An 18,169-nucleotide genomic window follows, 5' to 3' on the forward strand; every position below is an offset into this window, starting at 1 on the left:
TATTTAAGGTAGAGCATATTGGTGCTTCTTAACCACTTGCTGACTGCTCACAGTAAACATAATGCGAGAAGGACAAAGGTGCAGGCACAATCACATACCTGTACATTGGCCATTTCTTCTTGGTTCAGAGGCACACATGCATGCGCCCCCGACAACCCGTGCTGTGTTTTGGACACAGCATTAACTTGGCAGAGGATTTCAGCCAATGTGTTTGGCTGTAATCAGCTGAATGGCCACACGGTAACCCTTTGATTGCCCATGGATATTAAAATTGTACGTCAGTGTTAGGATTTTGAATTTGATCCGTTGCGCAATCGGAAGCCAGTGGAGGGATTGGCAGAGGGGGGTGGCGGAAACGGAGCGGTTGGAAAGGTGAATGACTCTGGCAGCCGTATTCAGGATCGACTGAAGCGGGGATACCCAGTGGCGAGGCAGGCCAGTGAGGAGGGAGTTGCAGTAGTCGAGTCGTAATATGATGAGGGAGTGGATGAGCTGTTTAGTGGTTTCTGGGGTTAGGAACGTGCGGATTTTGGCGATGTTGCGGAGGTGAAGTCTGCACGAGTTTGTTAAAGATTGGACTTGGGGCTGGAAGGATAGGTTGGAGTCCAGAACGACATCCAGTACTCTGGCCTGCGGGGTGGGTTTGATGGTAGCGTTGTTCGATGTGATAGAGAAGTCAATGGGGGGGGGGTGCGGGCTGGGGGAAAGACAAAAAACTCGGTTTTGGAGAGGTTCAGTTTAAGGAAGTGGAGCGACATCCAGTCTGATATGTCGCTCAGTAGGTGTGTGATTCAGGCAGAGACTGAGGGGGTGAGTGGTATAAAGTGGTTAAAGTGGTATAGTGGTGAATAGCAAAAAAATGCCCAAGTCATAAAGGGGGTAAAACCTTCTGGAGTCCAAGAGGTTAAAGTCTGTGTGAATGAGCCCTTATAGTTTGTACTATCCCTGGTCACCTTTGAACACATGTAAACATAAAAATATAAAGTTCCATTAAGAAAAAAAAAGAATAAATTGAATAATACCTAAATCACATTACTTGGATTTAGCAAATCAGTTTTAGAATTAAAACAATGTGTTCATATCTCATACGGCAGCTGCTACAAAATAAACCTTTGATTCGGGTAACAAACATCGAATAAGATTTCTGAAACACTACTTGGCTATAGCTCACCTCATGGGGATATCAAATTGCTACTCATGCTGCAGACATCATCTGAGGATTCAAATTTGCAAGTACACACACTTCATCCTCTTGTAGGTATAAAGTGTCACCATATTTTATTTCATAAGAAAAAAATGACTAGCATACAGACAGGCAGAATCTGTAAATGACTGAGGGCACATTCACACTTGTGCTTCGCCACAACGCAGGGCAACGCCCCTGGTCTATGTACTTGGATGTGAAAAATAATGTTGAGTGCTTCTACGTCATTCAGAAGAAGCCTTGTATTTATCAATGACTACAAGGCTTCCCCTGATTGGCTGAGAAGGAGATCATGATGTCATTCGCCCACCTCTGAACCACAACCAACCAGAGGAAGCAGTGTATTCATTGATAAAAATACAAAGCTTCCGGTCAATGGCTGAGCAGCGCTCAGCCTGACTCAATGTTGCAAGAACAGGACAGAATGTTCCCATACAGCTGTCAGAACAGAGTGCTGTACACTGTAGTAGCTGATGCTAAATGCCATTTAAACAGCTCTGGCACATGTATTGGTGAGGAGTCGCTCTGGGCGTTTTGTATCATGGGTAGAATTGCCGTGATTCTGCCCACAATCCAAAAACACTGTGCAAAATTGATTAAAATCGCACTATACCTGTTCAGGTGCCATTTTCAATAGCACCTAAAATGCAGTGTGATTCTGCTGGGATTGTCGCACGATAAATCATGCTGCAATCACATAGCACAAAGCTTGTCACTCAAAAAGGAGCAGGAACTTCTTTAGGGGTGACAATGTTTGAGCGATTTATTGCGCAACAATCGTGGCAGAATCACACCGCACTTTAAATGTTATTGAAAAAAATGAATGGCACCTAAAACACAAGTGGTGCAATTTGTCATTTTTGCACAGTGTTTTGGGATCCCAGGCAGAATTGTAGAGATTCAGCCCACAAAACAAAAAACCCTAGATGTAAACTGAGCCTCAATGGCAACTAAAACAAAGTGCGATTCTTCCACAATAAATCATGCAAGCCACATTTCATGAAGCTTGCCACCCCAAAAGAAGCTCCTGCTCCTTTTAGGTGACAAGCTTTGTGTGATGCCATTTACCACGATTGCAGTGCAATTTATCACGCAAGGATCGTGGCAAATATCGCACTGCGTTTTAGTTGCCACTGAAAATGAATGGCACCAGAACATGCGTGGTGCATTTTTTCTGTTTTGCACAGCGTTTAGGGATCGAAAACAGAATCGCAGTGATTCAGTCCGCAAAATAAAAAAACGCCCAGATGTGAACAGAGCCTGAAGGAAACCATTCGTTTGGACCAGCCTGGTCCAAACAAACTACTGAAATTGAAACTAAACCCCCAAATCTTTTACAGCCAAGGAAGCTGCCATCTTAGCCTCTGTTTGATCTGCAACTGCCATGATGCTGCACATGGAATCATCTGACACCAGCAGTTTGATGTTTGACAGTTTGGTTGAAGTTCCCTGGCATGTTGAGAAACCATTAACACCTTTGTGTCAGAACCTCCCAGCCCTTTAAGGGGTTTCAGATGCTGGGAGGTAGGGCAGGGTTACGGATCAGGTGACCGCCATCATTGGCGATCACATGATTGGAAATCTCCTGATCATAAGTAGATTGGAAGCTTTCCGTTAGTCACCAGTAATTGTGCCGGGAACGTGCAAGGCGCACGCTCTTGGCAAGGCTCTTTTTATCTTTAGGTATTCATATATGCAGCCTCTCAGCGTTAACGCGCACCCACCTAGAAGCTGCATATATGCGAAGGGCTAGAGGGAAGAAGATAAACTGATGAGTTCATTTTTGTTTTAACATTAACTCAAACGTGGAGTTAGGTTTTAGGTGTGAATGGGTCCTAAACCTTATGCCTTTCATTACCGTTGCCTGCAGCAACCATCGCTCCGTCAGTACCTACCACCTGATAAGCACAAACACAAAATGCATTCAATACTTGGGAAGCTTGGAACCAAACACCTCTTGTAAACCTCATAGCATATGGCACACCCAATAAATCCAGTATTGGGCAGGACAGAATTCTAATTAGCTACAGGGCTAATAATTATTCCTATTAAAGCTAAACTGATGGTGCTATAGAAGTACTTGTAATAAATAAACTTCAGGCAAACAGTTGAATATACAGATGAAATGCATCCATGAAAAAATGGTCCACGTACTGCCAGTCCCTCGCTCCACCAAAACACAAATAGCTGTGAAAAAAAAAAAAAACACAAAAAACAACTTAACTTGCCCTCAGCTTCCAAGAGGTGAGGAAGTTGACACTTTCCTTGGCTGCTTCCTTCCAGGAAAGTTAGGTGCTTCTTAGGATTCATATACACTGAAGCTGATAAACTTGCATTCTGGAACTTTTCTGCGATTTTTTTTCAGCAGCCTCAGAACTCTCCCTAATGTTTTCCTATGTGTCCATGTACACTATGAAATAAGGTGGTGCTGCGCTAATAAATGTACTGTATGATAATTACAATGTGAATAAATAATGACCAATACACCCCCCTATAAAAAAAAAAAAAACAATACCTAAGTATCTATGTGACTAAATAAACAGCATATGTGAAATTAATACCCCAAAAAAAACAAAAGAAAAAACAACAGCAACACCTCCCCTTCTATATTCATTATCACGGCACGTAGTGTGTGTATGTGCGTATATACACATGTTCATATTTTCTGTGTGGCCAATTCTAGCCCAATAAGGGGAGGTGTTGCTGTTTTTTCTTTTGTTATTTTTGGGGTATTAATTTCGCATATGCTGTTTATTTAGTCACATAGATACTCAGGTATTGTTTTTTATAGGGGGGTGTATTGGTCATTATTTACTCACATTGTAATTATTATTATACAGTATTTATATAGCGCCAACAGTTTGCTCAGCATTGTACATTATAATGGGAGACAGTACAGTAAAATACATGAGGGGTTCGAGGGCCCTGCTCCTTGGAGCTTACAATCTAGGAGGGACAGGATAGTGGTACAGGGGAAATAGCTGTGGGGGATGGAGTGGTAGGAGGAGTGGAGGAGATTGGCAATTAGGTGAGGGCGGTGTAGGCTTCCCTGAAGAGATGGGTTTTCAGGGTGCACCTAACGGTGCGGAGGGTAGGTGACAGTCTGATGGATTGGGGTAGTGAGTTCCAGAGGATGGGAGAAGTCCTGGAGACGGGCATGGGAGGAGGAAACCAGGGAACTAGAGAGTAGGAGGTCTTGTGAGGAGTGGAGAGTACGTTTTGGGTGGTAGATGGATATCAGGTCGGTGATGTAGTTTGGGGCAGTGTTATGGACAGCTTTGTACGTCAATATTAGTAATTTGAATTCTATGCGTTGGGCAATCGGAAGCCAGTGGAAGGATTGGCAGAGGGGGGTGGCGGATTCGGAGCGGTTAGTAAGGTGGATGAGTCTGGCCGCAGAATTCAGGATAGACTGAAGTGGGGATAGCCGGTGATGAGGTAAGTCGATGAGGAGGGAGTTACAGTAGTCAAGCCGTGATATGATAAGGGAGTGAATAAGTTGCTTAGTTGTTTCTGGGGTTAGGAACGGACGTATTTTGGAGATTTTGCGGAGGTGGAGTCTACATGAATTTCTCAATGATTGGACCTGGGGATGAAAAGACAGATAGGAGTCTAGAATGACACCTAGTACTCTGGCTTGCGGGGTGGGACTGATGGAGGCGTTGTTGGTCGTGATGGAAAAGTCGAGGGGGGGGGGGGGGGGGGAGACTAGGAGCTCTGATTTGGACAGGTTTAATTTGAGGGAGTGCAGTGACATCCAATCTGATATGTCATTCAGTAGGCTAGTGATTCGGGCGGAGACTGAAGGGGTGAGGCGAGGGGTAGAGAGATAGATTTGCGTGTCATCGGCATAGAGGTGGTAGTTGAAGCCGTGGGAGTATCAGTTGGCCAAGGGAGGAAGTGTAGATGGAGAAGAGAAGGGGCCCGAGGACGGAACCTTGAGGGACCCCAACAGAGAGGGGGAGTGAGGGGGAGGTGGCAACGTTATAGGTAACACTGAAGGAACGCTGTGATAGATAGGAAGAGAGCCAGGAGAGAGGGGAGTCTCTGAGACCAAGAGAGTATAGCTTTTTGAGGAGGAGGGGGTGGTCGACCATGTCGAAAGCCGCGGAGAGGTTGAGGAGTAGGAGCACCGAGTAGTGGCCATTAGCTTTGGCGGTTAGCAGGTCTAGAGTTTGAGTAGGGCGGTTTCGGTGGAGTGTAGGGGACAGAAGCCAGATTGTAGGGGATCAAGGAGGTTGTTGTCGGTGAGGTGGGAACTCAGGCTATTATAGACTAAGCACTCAAGGAGTTTGGATGTAAATGACAGCAGGGAGATGGGTCTAAGGTTGTTTAGGTCGGTGGGATCCAGGGAGGGTTTTTTAAGTATGGGAGAGATGTGCGCGTGCTTCAGAGGGGAGGGGAATGCGCCAGTAGAAAGGGAGAGATTAAAGATGTGAGTGAGGCAGCATAGGATAGAGGAGGAGGGTGATCGTAGGAGTTGTGTGGTGACAGGGTCAAGGAGGCAGGTGGTAAGGTGAGCTTCAGAGAAGACCTTCGTGATCTCTTCAGTGGTAGCAAGGACGAAGGAGTGGAGTGTTGAGGGGGTTTTAGTGTGAGGAATGTTAGGTGGGATGGAGGTCTGGACAGTGGCGAGGTCAAAGGAGAGGAGTGTTGAGGGGGTTTTCGTGTGAGGGATGCTAGGTGGGGTGGAAGTCTGAGCGGTGGCGATGTCCTACGAATTGTGTTGATCTTGCTTTGGAAGTGGTTAGCAATCTCGTCGGCGGTGAGGTACTGGGTGGAGGTGGGGGCGGAGAGAGTAGAGAGTTAAACGTAGAGAAGAGTCGGCGAGGACTGGAGAAGAAGGTATTAATGGGGGTAACAAAGTAGGCTTGCTTGGCAGTGTGGAGAGAGGGAGTGTAGGTGAGGAAGGCAGATTTATATCGGGTGAACGCTTGTTGAGATCTGATTTTGTGCCATAGTCGCTCCAGCGCATAACTGCGTCGCTTGAGGTTTTTGGTATGGTCATTCTGCCAGGGTTGAAGCGGTCGGGGTCTAATGCTTCGTGTGGTTAGGGGTGCTAAGGAGTCAAGAGCGGCTGACAGCGAGTTGCTATAAACAGTAGTGGCCAGGTCAGGGCAGAACAGGGGAAGGATACTGTCGTAAAGTTGGTCAGCTGCAGAGTGGAAGGGGGCAGGGTTCAAGTTGCGGAGGTTACAGCAGGTAATAGTTTGACGTTTGGGGGGGGGGGGGGTGTTTGAGGGCGAGGAGACGGAGAAAGTCAGGAGGTTGTGGTCAGAAAGAGGAAAGGGGGCGTTTGTGAGGTTGTGGGGGGTGCAGAGATGAGAGAAAACAAGGTCCAGGGTGGTGGACTGTATACACTGTGCGAGTGCAAAAGAAGAGGTTAGTGGAGGAGTTCGGATGTAGCCGGGTTATTGATGTTGAAGTCTCCAAGGATGATGGTGGGAAGCTCGGAGGAGAGAAAGAAGGGTAACCAGGCGAAGAAGTCGTCAAGGAAGCGGGACACGGGTCCAGGAGGCTGATAGATTACTGCAATCCTCAGAGGGATTGGAGACAATAGTCGGATGCAGTGGGCCGGATAGAGGGGGGGGGGGGTTTGGGAGGACTTGGAAGGTGCTCAGCGGTGATTGGAGCATACCGACCACACCACCTCTACAACCGCTAGGTCTGGGTGAGTGGGTCCAGGTGAGACCTCCATAGGAGAGTGCCGCTGGGGAGGTAGAGTCAGTGGCTTGAATCCAGGTTTCGGTGATCGCTAGGAGGTTGAGGGAGCGGGAGACAAAGATAGTAATTATTATACAGTGCATTTATTAGCGCAGCACCACATTATTACACTTTAAATTGACCATTTTGGTATGTGGTTAGGTGTTAGCAGCATTAATGCACAGGTCCACCTAAGTGCAGGAGGATTTTTATTATTACCATGTACACTATGTCATTTACAGGCAGTTGAGTTTACAGTTGTTTTTCTGAACGCACCAAACTTGCATTCAGGAGTAGATTTTATCAGCGTTTCTAACGCCAAACGTGGCTAACCGCGTTTGCATTTAGAAGCATTTTTTAACTGTTCCATATCCAAATGCTGTCCAGAGCCTTTTTTCATCATCAGAAATGCATGCAAAGCGGTTTCCATGTATCCAAATGGACCTAGTACACCAGCGCAGTCAGTTCCAGGTTTCACATGAAGGAAAAATGATAGAACATGCCGCATTATGCTCATAATGGGATCCATAGTGAATACAACCAGAAAAGACAGGTCATCTCAACACATACTGCTCTCTCTACTTCTGCTCTATTTCTCTCAAAATGTCTGAAATAGTTCATTTTTTTACTGTTTTTCAGTGCATTCTGGGCATTTTGGAAGGTCTCCTAATGTTATCTTTAAAAACGCTTCTAAACGCAAAACGCACATAAACACACTTAAACACGGTATGCAAACGCAGCTAAACAGACATTTTTCAACCTACATTTTCCAGCAGTCAGTTTCCACCGTTCAGAAGTGTTTTCCAAATGTCCCGTGTACATGGAGCCTTATAATCCCACAAGAACACCCTCCTGCAACGGCATGTATCCTCATACTTGCTGGATTTTAATGTAGTATAACACGCTTGACACGTGTAAATGCGTCTAAGTGCGCGTTAACACTAGGAATATTTAGCACTTGAGTCTTAATTTGTTTTAATGCCCAGAACAATTTATTCTGAAAAGAAATTAATTAAGTGCAGATCTGACTTGTATCAGATGTCTTTCAAATAGCAACTGAAATCAGCAGGTCCCCCGACTTTGAAATTGTGCGACTTCACTGCAAGTCGCACGGTTTCAAAGCCGGGCTTGATGTGAACGGAGGGTAAAGAGAGTTGCAAAAAAAACCAAAAAACCATATAGTGTGCTTGAGGCCAAACCCTAGGTTCATATCTAAGCATTTTCTGCAGTATTTTGGAGAAACACACTACAGTCCATTTAACATGATTTCCTAAAGGACACATTCACATCTTCGCGTTTTCACCCGCTGCATTTTTTTGGAAAGGGTCAGGGACTTTTTTTTAATGCAAAAAGTTACGTTTTGTTTCTATCGAAAAGCTGCAGAAAAGCACGTAGTGCGTTTTTGATGCATTTTAAATCTGCCTAGCAACAAGACAAGAATAAATAAATAAAAACACAAAATCGCAATGCAGAAATGGGTCAATTGCAAACTGCATAGATGTGAACCTAGCCTTAGAGTGTCCCCACTCTGGACAAAGGAGCACTTTGGACAGCAGAACTGTCAGTGTGGAGAGGAAGGGGGGGAGGGTGTTGGATGTACTAGCAGATTTAGATACACTAACAAACTGATGACCTCCAGCTCACACGGCAGTTACACCAAGTTTTTTTTTCTTTTGGAATAAAGGTTTTACATGAATAAAAGCTGATCTTTGTAAGCAACTCAGTCAGTGGTAAATGGTTTGTCTCAATCCTCTAACAGTGACATTTACAGGAGAGCTTGTTCCGTTGAAAAACGGGATTCCTAGATTAAAACAAAAAGCATAAAAAAAAACAGCTGCCAAATCTTGCCCTATTTTTTTTTATGGTGACTGCTTCATTTCAACTTGGTTTGGGGGTAGGGCCTGGCAGTAAAGCAACTCTTCCATTTTGATAGCAGGTCTTAAATTTCCTGCATCATCACCTAGTCATGTGTGGCCCTGGTAGAGAAGATATGTTCGTTCCAACACACAGTTTGTGCAGGCAAGGCTCACCAATGTCACAATCAGGAACCTGACACTGAGGAATGCCAGGCAGCCATCCCTGGGGTGAGTGCATGTAGATGGGACTACAAAGATCAGTAGGGCCAACAGGCAATAAAGGATAAAAAGGTAAAATAATAACTATAGTCAAATCATGACAACTGCATGACAGAGAAGAAGCAAACTAAATGCCATCCACTTAGATTGTATATTTATATGAATGGAGAAGCTGCCCGAGATGTATTAAATAATGGAGGAGCATGTGGGGTGGCTGTGATTGGTGCGGGGGGGTCGTCACCCAAGGTCTGGCTCCTTGTTTTTAGAATGGAATCATTCCATGACACCTGCAAGCTCGTTTAAAATCAAACAGCACAAAACGCCACCTGCGATCACATACACATATCGTAGAAAAGGTCTATGTGAGGGCGGCTACACATGGAATCCTCCCCGCTATCACACGGATGGAAGGCGAGCCCCGTGACCCTCCCCCTCCCTCTTGCACATACTTGGCGCCGTGATGGAGGAACCACGTGTGCACCCGGATTCGCCTCCTTGGTTACACGTCCATCACTCCCGGGGCAGCGGCAGCTGGTAAACCGCTTATGTGGAGGAAGATCGGTAAGAGACAAGGGGGGAAGACAGGAAAGTGCGACCCCCCCTCAGAGTTCCACAACAATCGCCCGTGGGACGCGTCGCACTTCCGGGTTAGGTGGTGTCGCTCAGTAAAGTGACGTCAAAGGGCGCTTCCTGTTCTTCAAAAGGACTACGGCGGCAGCATGGGATTAAGGATACCGGAAGTGGTTTAAAGAAGGTATCACGTGAGAACGATGGGCGGGGAGAGAAGGGAAGGCAGCGCGGTGACTTGAAATGGAGACAATGGTGCTTCCCACGTGACCAGCCGGGGACAATAGAGCCATCCGTTCTCTATAGAAGGGAAATGCTGCTCTGCGATCCTCATACAAGGAAATCGAAGCGTATTCCTCGCGTCAGATCATTTATTACGGACAAAAGAGCACAAAATATAAACGTTGCACTACAGCAGACCCAGCATTAGATATATTACAGTGGGAGTAAACTCTCATTTCATTTGTATCTACAGGTAAAGCTTATCAATATCTTCTAAACAAGGATTGTGTAGGAGATATTCCATCGAGCAGCAGCCGGCCTCGTCAATGGTGCATGCGCTCTGAAGGAACGGTATACCTGTGCCATTCCTTGAGCTCGGTCATGCCTGGGGCTCCAACACACGTGTGGGAGTGACAGCATCGCGGCTCAGCCAATCAAACGGCATGAGACTGTGAACCTGGAAGAAGACTGGGTGAGGATAGAATCCCTGTCAGCAGTGACAGCGCGATGCTAGAGGAATTCATTCTTAAAGCAAGTCTGACATAATGTGCTCCATGTGTTGTCCTCCAAACTCCTTGAACGTCTAGTCTACAACTGGCTGAGCTGCCACCTTATTGAGAATAACTTTCGTGATCCCCTTCAGTCTGGATTTTGCCCACAACACTCCACAGAAACTGCTCTCTTAAAACTCACAATCGACTTACCGCTAAAACCAATGGTCACTATTCCGTACTCTTACTCTTGGACCTCTCCACTGCCTTTGACACAGTTGACCACCCCCTCCTCTTCAAAAAACTATCTACTTAGTCTCCGTGACTGTACTCTCCATTGGTTCGAATCGTACATATCTCACCACACCTTCAGTGTCACAACTCTTATTTCCTCCTCTTACTGTCGGGGTCCACCAAGGTTCTGTCTTTGGACCTCTCCTATTCTCGATCTACACTTCTTCCTTGGGTCAGCTGATAGCTTCCCATGGTTTCCAATACCATTTCTATGCTGATGACACACAAATGTATCTCCCTACTCCTCAGCGCACCCCATCAGCTTCCTTGCGTATCACCGATTTACTAACAGACATATCAGACTGGACATCACACCTTTTCTTAAAGCTCAATCTATCCAAAACTGAGCTTATAATATTTCCTCCCCCACATGCCTCTTGCCCTGATTTCTCGGTCAGGAAAAATAGCACCACTATCAACTCATCCCCACGTGCTAGGTGTAACCCTGGATTCTGATCTTTTCAGGCCCACATCCAATCCCTGTCCAAATCATGCTGCCACAACCTCTGCAACATTTCCAGAATACACCCCTTTTTAACCAGTGATACCACAAAGCTCCTAATTCACTCCTTGGTTATCTCTCGCCTCAAATACTGCAACTCCCTCCTCATTGACTTACCTTTATATAGGCTATCCCCCTTCCAGTCCATCATGAATACTGCTGCCAGGCTCCTCTAGCTTACTAACCATTCAGTGTCTGCTACCCCTCTCTGCCAATCCCTCCACTGGCTTCCACTCGCCCAACAAATAAAATTCAAAATACTAACAACAACTTACAAAGCCATCCACAACGCTGTCCTCAGCTACATCACCAACCTGGTCTCAAAATATCTACCAAACCGCTCTCTTCGAGCCTCTAAAGACCTTCTGCTCTCTAGTTCCCATGTCACCTCCAGGACTTTTCCCGAGCATCTCCCATCCTATGGAACTTCGTACCCCAATCTGTCCGGCTGTCTCCTAATCTATCCACCTTTAGACAAAAATTACTGAAAAACGTTCTCTTTAACCACCTTCCGCCCGCTCTATAGTAAAATGATGGGCACATGGTGGTTCTCGCGTTCTGATAGGACATCATATGACGTCCTACCATTCTCACTGCACATGCGCGGCTCAGGGAGCACGCAGCGATTGCTGATGCGCTGTGTCCCTCGGACACAGCGGATCACGGAAAGAGCCAAAGATGTCGGCTCGGTCATGTGATCAGCTGTGTCCAATCACAGCTGATCACATGTACAAACGGAAATGCTGGTTATTGGCATTTCTCTCCTCTCGTGCTGTCACGCTGACAGCTCGAGAGGAGAGAAGAGCCGGTAATTGGCTTTCCGCGGAGGGGAACATGTACACTGATCATCAGGACACTGATGATCAGTGTGGCCCCAGAAGTGCCACCTGTCAGTGCTCATCAATGCTGCAGACCAGTGCACATCAATGCCACATATCAGTGCCCATCTGAGCTGCCTTTCAATGTCACCCATCAGTGCCACCTATCAATGCCTATCAGTGCCATATATCGGTGTCATGCATCAGTGCTGCCTTTCAGTGCCCATCAGTGATGCCTGTCAATGCCCATCAGTGCAACCTACCAGTGCCTCCTCATCAGTGCCACCTATCAGTGCCCATCACTGCAGCCTCATTAGCGCACATCAGTGAAGGAGAAAAATCACTTATTTACAAAATTGTATAACAAAAACTAAGAAATTATTTTTTCAAAATTTTCAGTGGTTTTTTGTTTAAGAAAAAATAAAAATCCCAGGAGGTGATTACCACCAAAAGAAAGCTCTGTCTCAAAAAAAATGATAAAGATGTCATATGTTGCATGACAAAATGTGACAGCGCTGAAAGCTGGAAATTGGCCTGGGCAGGAAGGGGGTGTAAGTGCCCTGTAGGCTAGTGGTTAAAGAAGTCTATCCTGCTTCTAACTAGTAAACTGCCTTTTATTTCCTCCATCAGCTCATCCCCCACAGCTATTACCTTTTGTATCACTCAACCCTTTCTCCTAGACTGTAAGCTCTCAGGAGCAGGGCCCTCTGTTTCCTCTTGTACCAAAGTGTATTGTAACTGTAATGTCTGCCTTTATTTTGTAAAGCGCTGTGCAAACTTACCAATTCTTAGATGTGTTGGCTGCGTTAGTTTTCTTTTTTTTAGCCTGGTGATTTGGCCAGCAAGTCTGTTATTTTTCAACTTCCTTTAACAGACCAGGCTGTCTAGATGTAATTGGCAGATAGAGAGACAAACCATTTAATGCTGACAGGGATGCTTACAATGGCCAGCTTTTATTGTTAACTGCTGGGCCTCATGCACATCGGATATTTTGCCAACTTTCCTAGAAGCCTTTCCTCCTGGCAGCAATAATTTGGCAAAAAAGGCACTTGATGCTTGTAAACGTGTGTAACACAATTAGGCACATCAAGTGCTTTGACATCAATTAATTTCATTCATTTTGGCCATTGCACTAAATGCTCAAGAACTAGACGTGTCACTAAACGTTCAAGCACTAGACGCGTTTACAGGTGTCAAATTTGTTTTTCTACCAACACGCTGCTGCTCCTGGTCGCACTTGCATTTTTTTTTCTCTGCCTCTAAAAGCCGTGGGGGTTGATTTACTAAAAGTAAATATACTGTGCACTGCAAGTGCGGTTGCTTTAGATCCAACAGGAAGCTCTGAAATGAGGCGAAGCTCTGCTGATTTCTTTCATCCAATCATGTGAGCAAAAATGCTGGTTTTTTTTTAATTTTCCTTGCATGTTCCCCTCAAATCTAGAGCAACTGCACTTTCTGTGCACAGCCTATTTGTCTTTTCAAAAATCAACCTCATAGTGTGCATAGGCTAACATGCAGAAGAGTTTAGAGGCAGGAAAAAAACATGTCTGACGTCCCAAGGAGCAGCTAAAAAACCAACCAGTATGCATGAGGCCTAACAATTGCAAGTGTGTTTATGTTAGCTTGTGACCAAATTGTCAAAAAAAAAAAAAGGAAAGCACCCCCTGTGAATACACACAAATGCAAACTCATATGTAGGTCTCACATGCATATGTAAACCGCGATCATACCACACATGGAAGGTATCATTATACAGTATTTATATAGCGCCAACAGTTTGCTCAGCATCACCAACATTGGAGTGAGAGCCATAATTCTAGCTCCAGACTTCCTGTTTCACTCTAAAATAGTAATCTACAAAGACTTTTAAAGCATTGCCTATGGATAATTTAATGCACCATACTTTTCTATGGGCAGTTTTAACCGCATGCCGCCCAGCCACTGTACATATACGGCGGCAGGGCGGCACTCACAGGCAAAACCACATTTTAAGAAGTGTGTTTTGTAAACAAATAGGGGGCGTGCCGCCGCCCTATTTGTCCCGTGGATCACCGCCGCAGATGTCAGTCGCCGGGTCACAGCCGCTCCTTAGCGGCTATGTCCCGGCGATCAGTGGCAAACAGTGACAGAGAGCACAGCTGCAGTAGCTGTGCTGTCTGTCACTTCCTTCTCAGCTCGAGGATGAGCTGATCGAGAAAGAACAGTTTCTCTTTCTCGATCAGCATTGTCCCTCCCAGTACACACCTCCGCCCCCTAGTAAAACACTCCCCTCACTCCTATAACCCTTCCCTGCAAAATAAAGTTAACCCCTTCCTCCCCATTGCCATTAGTACAGTGTCAGTTTTTTTTTTTTTGCACTGATCACTGTATTAGTGTTTTTGGGTATGTCAGTGACCCCAAGTCAGTACCCCCCCAATGTCAAAATGTCCGCCGCAGTCCCGCCATAAGTCGCTGGTCGCTGCCATAAGTCCCTGATCACCGCCATTATTATTTGTAAACGCTATAACTTTCACGTAAACCAATTAATTTACACGTATTGGGTTTTTTTTTTAGCAAAGACAAGTCGCAAAATGCATTTTGGTAGAAATTTATGACTAAATTTGATTTTTTTTTTTTTTACTGGACATGTTTTATAGCAAAAAGTCCAAAATATTGTTTTTTTTTCCTCAAAATTGTCAGCCTTTTTTTTTATGGCGCAAAAAATAAAAAAACCGCACAGGTGATCAAATACCACCGAAAGAAAGCTCAATTTGTGGGGAAAAAAGATGTAAATTTCATTTATGTACCATATTGCATGACCACGCAATTGTCCGTTAAACTAGCGCAGCGCTGTATAGCAAAAAAAATAGCGTAAATTGCAGTATTTATACCATAGTTTGTAGACGCTATAACTTCCACACAAAGCAATCAATATACACTTATTGGGATTTTTTTTACCAAAAACGTAGCAGAATACAATTTAACCAACTTTGAGTTTACTATATATTTTTTATAGCTGAAAATAAAAAATATTGTTTTTCTTCAAAATGTTTGGCCTTTTTTTGTTTATAGTGTGAAAAATAAAAAGCGCACAGGTGATCAAATTACACCGAAAGAAAGCTCTATTTGTGTGAAAAAAAGGACGTAAATTTCGTTTGGGTGCAGCATTGCATGACTGCGCAATTATCAGTTGAATTAGTGCAGCGCCGAGTAGCAAAAAGAGGCCTGGTCATTAAGGGGGGTAAATCCTCTAGAGCTCAAGTGGTTAAAGTGTGACATGTTAGGTATCAATTTAATCAGTATAACACAATCTTTTATATTTTACCAAAAACTTGGTATTATGTTGGGTTTGTGTGACATAAAAAATTGCAATAACCACCATTTAATTCGCCAAGGCCTCTGCTTTGAAAAAATATATAATATTTGGGTGTTATAAGTAATTTTCTATCAACAAATGCTGATTTCACTATGTGTGAAATGTCAGAATTGGCCAAAGGGTAAAGTAACATTTTGTTCTTTAACAAAAGCAATGAAATTAAGAGTATAAACCTACCATTTGCTGTAATTGAACCATTTTTTTTATAAATGCAGTCACAAACACTTGACTATAGAGCATTGCTCTCAGACTGTGGCTTAAGGGCTGGATGTGGCCCTTGGTTCACTTTTCTTCCCATTGATGCCAGACACAATTCCTCTCACTGACACCAACAAAAGAGCATAATTCCTGTTACTGACAGCTGGGCATATTTTCTCCTATTGACACAAAGGATGGTGCACCATTCTTCCCCATAATGCCAAAGACGCAATGTTTATTCCCGCTGACGCCAGCACAATTTCTCCCAATGGCCACAATGCGCCCCCCCTCCAAGTCTGGAGGACAGTAAAATGGCCCTTTGTTTACATAGTTTGGAGACCCCTGCTATAGAGGCTACCATTGCTGATTCTTTAAAAATACTAGCTGTTGTGCTCACCCACTGGCTTCTATACAGTCTGAGTCACTGAATGGAACAGGCATGCAGATTAGGAAAGACAGTGAAGTAGCGGTTTGCCATGGCATCTGCAAAACTAATATTTGTACAATGAAAAGCAACAATGGAAACCTTAAAGTGATAAATTCCTATTTCAAATAACAAACATGTCATACGTACTTCATCTGTGCAGTGGTTTTGCACAGAGCAGCCCTGATCCTTCTCTTTTTGGTTCCCCGCTGTCGCTCCTGGCCCCTCCCTCCTGTTGAGTGCCACCAGAGCAAACAGCTTGCTATGGGGCCACCCAAGCAGGCATGCTTCTGAGCCGCTGCTCTGCGTGTCCATTCACACACAGACCTGTGGCTCGGCCCAGCCCCTTCCCTCTCCTGATTGGCTCACTAACTGTGGTTGACAGTGGCGGGAGCCAATGGCTCCCACTGCTGCCTCAGCCAATCAGGAGTACGAGTCCCTGGAGAGCAGAGGTGCTCATGGATAAAGCTGCTCAAGAGGGGGTTTAGGTAAGGCTTATGGGGGGGGGGCTGCTGCACACTCATAGAATGCATGAAGGTAAAAAAACCTTCGCCCTTTAGAACCACTTTAATGTTATTCTCAGGAACGGATTTCCTTTGAGACCCCATTCAGCAGCTGCAGTTAACACACACAGTAAGATGCGTTGGTGCTGTGCCATTTATTCTAAATTGAAACCCCAAAGTGAGTTGCCCCCAGACATGCATTGCAGTGCACCACAACATGCAATCATTCATTCTAGTGTGGTGTGCCAAAAAAATAATAAGCATTTTTTGATGCATTAACGGCTTTAAACACGACGCATATTAATGTGCCTGCATGTTAACAAGGCCTGAAGAATAAAGTTCACTTACAGCACAGAGCAGACCACACTGTAGAATAAAGCTGGCCATACACTTAATTCATTTCTGTCAGCTCCTGGTGAACCAGAAACTCAAGCAGCCAATGGCTCTATCAGCACCTTACTGTCGGAAATTCCAATCCAAAATTTGAATGAGCCAGGTGCATAATTCTCAGGTGAACACTGACTGCAGCCAGTCAGACGCAGTCACTGTTTGGCAGTTACCACTGTATTCTGACAGCCCCGAATGCGGATGTCAGAATACAATACTCTCAGAGGGAGACTCACCCATCCTATGCAGCCAGTCACTGCTCATGAGCATATGTTATCCTGGTTGCACAGCAACCACAGGACAGCCAATCTTAGAATGTGAATGACCCAGACAAAATCCTATCTTGTGCGTGCCCAAAAAAGACTGAAAAGCAGCCAATTATAGCTCATTACCGTTTGCCCATGCTAACTGGGAAACCAAGCATTATTTGCAGATCGCAAAAGTAAATCAAATTCACGTCTGTCAGAAAACCAGAATATAACAGCAGGTGGATAAAAACTTGCAATGATCCTTAAAAAGGTGCAGCAAATAGCCCAGGGGGCATAGACCAAGAAACTCAGTGTGTAATTATAGAGGTAGCAAACTGCTACATGCAAAAGGATGTGGTGTCACCGAAACCCCATCTCCTATAAAAAATAAAAAAACATACCCCTAAATCTTTCAAGGATTTTTTACAAGTATGGTTACCCTCCAAAACTAAAAGGACAACAAGTATTACAGTGACCATAGATCAAATTATCTTTCATCTAAAAACTTTTTTACACAAGGTATGGACATCCTACTAAACAATGTCTCAGTGGTGAGAAATCCAAATATTTTTTATCTTAATCACGTCAGCCCTAGATGGTTTCCCCCTTCCTGACCAGGCCATTTTTTGCTATTCAGCACTGTGCTATTTCAACTGGTAATTGCGCGGTCATGCAAACTCTGTACCCAAACAAAAAATTTTTTCACAGGAGTAGAGCTTTCTTTTGGTGGTATTTGATTTGGGTTTTTTATTGTTTGTAATATAAACAAAAATGTCAGAAAAGTTTGAAAAAAAATATAAAAATTTCTAATTTTATAAAAAAATATCAAATAAATTCAAATTTAGTCATACATTTAGGCCAAAACATATTCTGCTACATCTTTGGAAAAATAAACCCCAATACGTGTATATTAATTGCATTGTGAAAGTTATAGCGTCTACAAACTATGCTATATACACTGCTCAAATAAATTAAAGGAACACTTTTTAATCAGAGTATAGTATCAAGTCAATTAAACTTCTGGGATATTCATATGGTCAGTTAAGTAGCAGAGGGGGTTGTTAATCATTTTCAGCTGCTTTGGTGTTAAAGAAATTAACAGGTTTATAGATGGGCAACAATGAGATGACCCCCAAAACAGGAATGGTTTTTACAGGTAGAGGCCACTAACATGTTTT

General features: G+C 44.3%; 1 protein-coding gene across 3 annotated transcripts in view; it reads right to left on the reverse strand.

Annotated features, from left to right (window-relative positions):
• The window catches only part of TBL1XR1 (TBL1X/Y related 1), a 218,196-nt gene that overhangs the window by 140,325 nt on the left and 59,702 nt on the right, over positions 1 to 18,169 (reverse strand). Inside the window, exon 1 of one of the 3 annotated variants that reach the window (XM_089675533.1) lies at positions 9,432 to 9,633. The exons of the other annotated variants lie outside the window; for them this stretch is intronic. The gene's annotated coding sequence lies outside the window, so the exon portion shown is untranslated. Of the gene's footprint in view, positions 1 to 9,431; positions 9,634 to 18,169 lie in introns of those variants that run through there. 3 annotated transcript variants of the gene reach the window in all.

This window comes from Staurois parvus, unplaced genomic scaffold (genome assembly GCF_062004578.1).
Source record: "Staurois parvus isolate SC_StPar_1 unplaced genomic scaffold, SC_StPar_1.0 ptg000155l, whole genome shotgun sequence".
Taxonomy (NCBI): Eukaryota; Metazoa; Chordata; class Amphibia; order Anura; family Ranidae; genus Staurois; species Staurois parvus.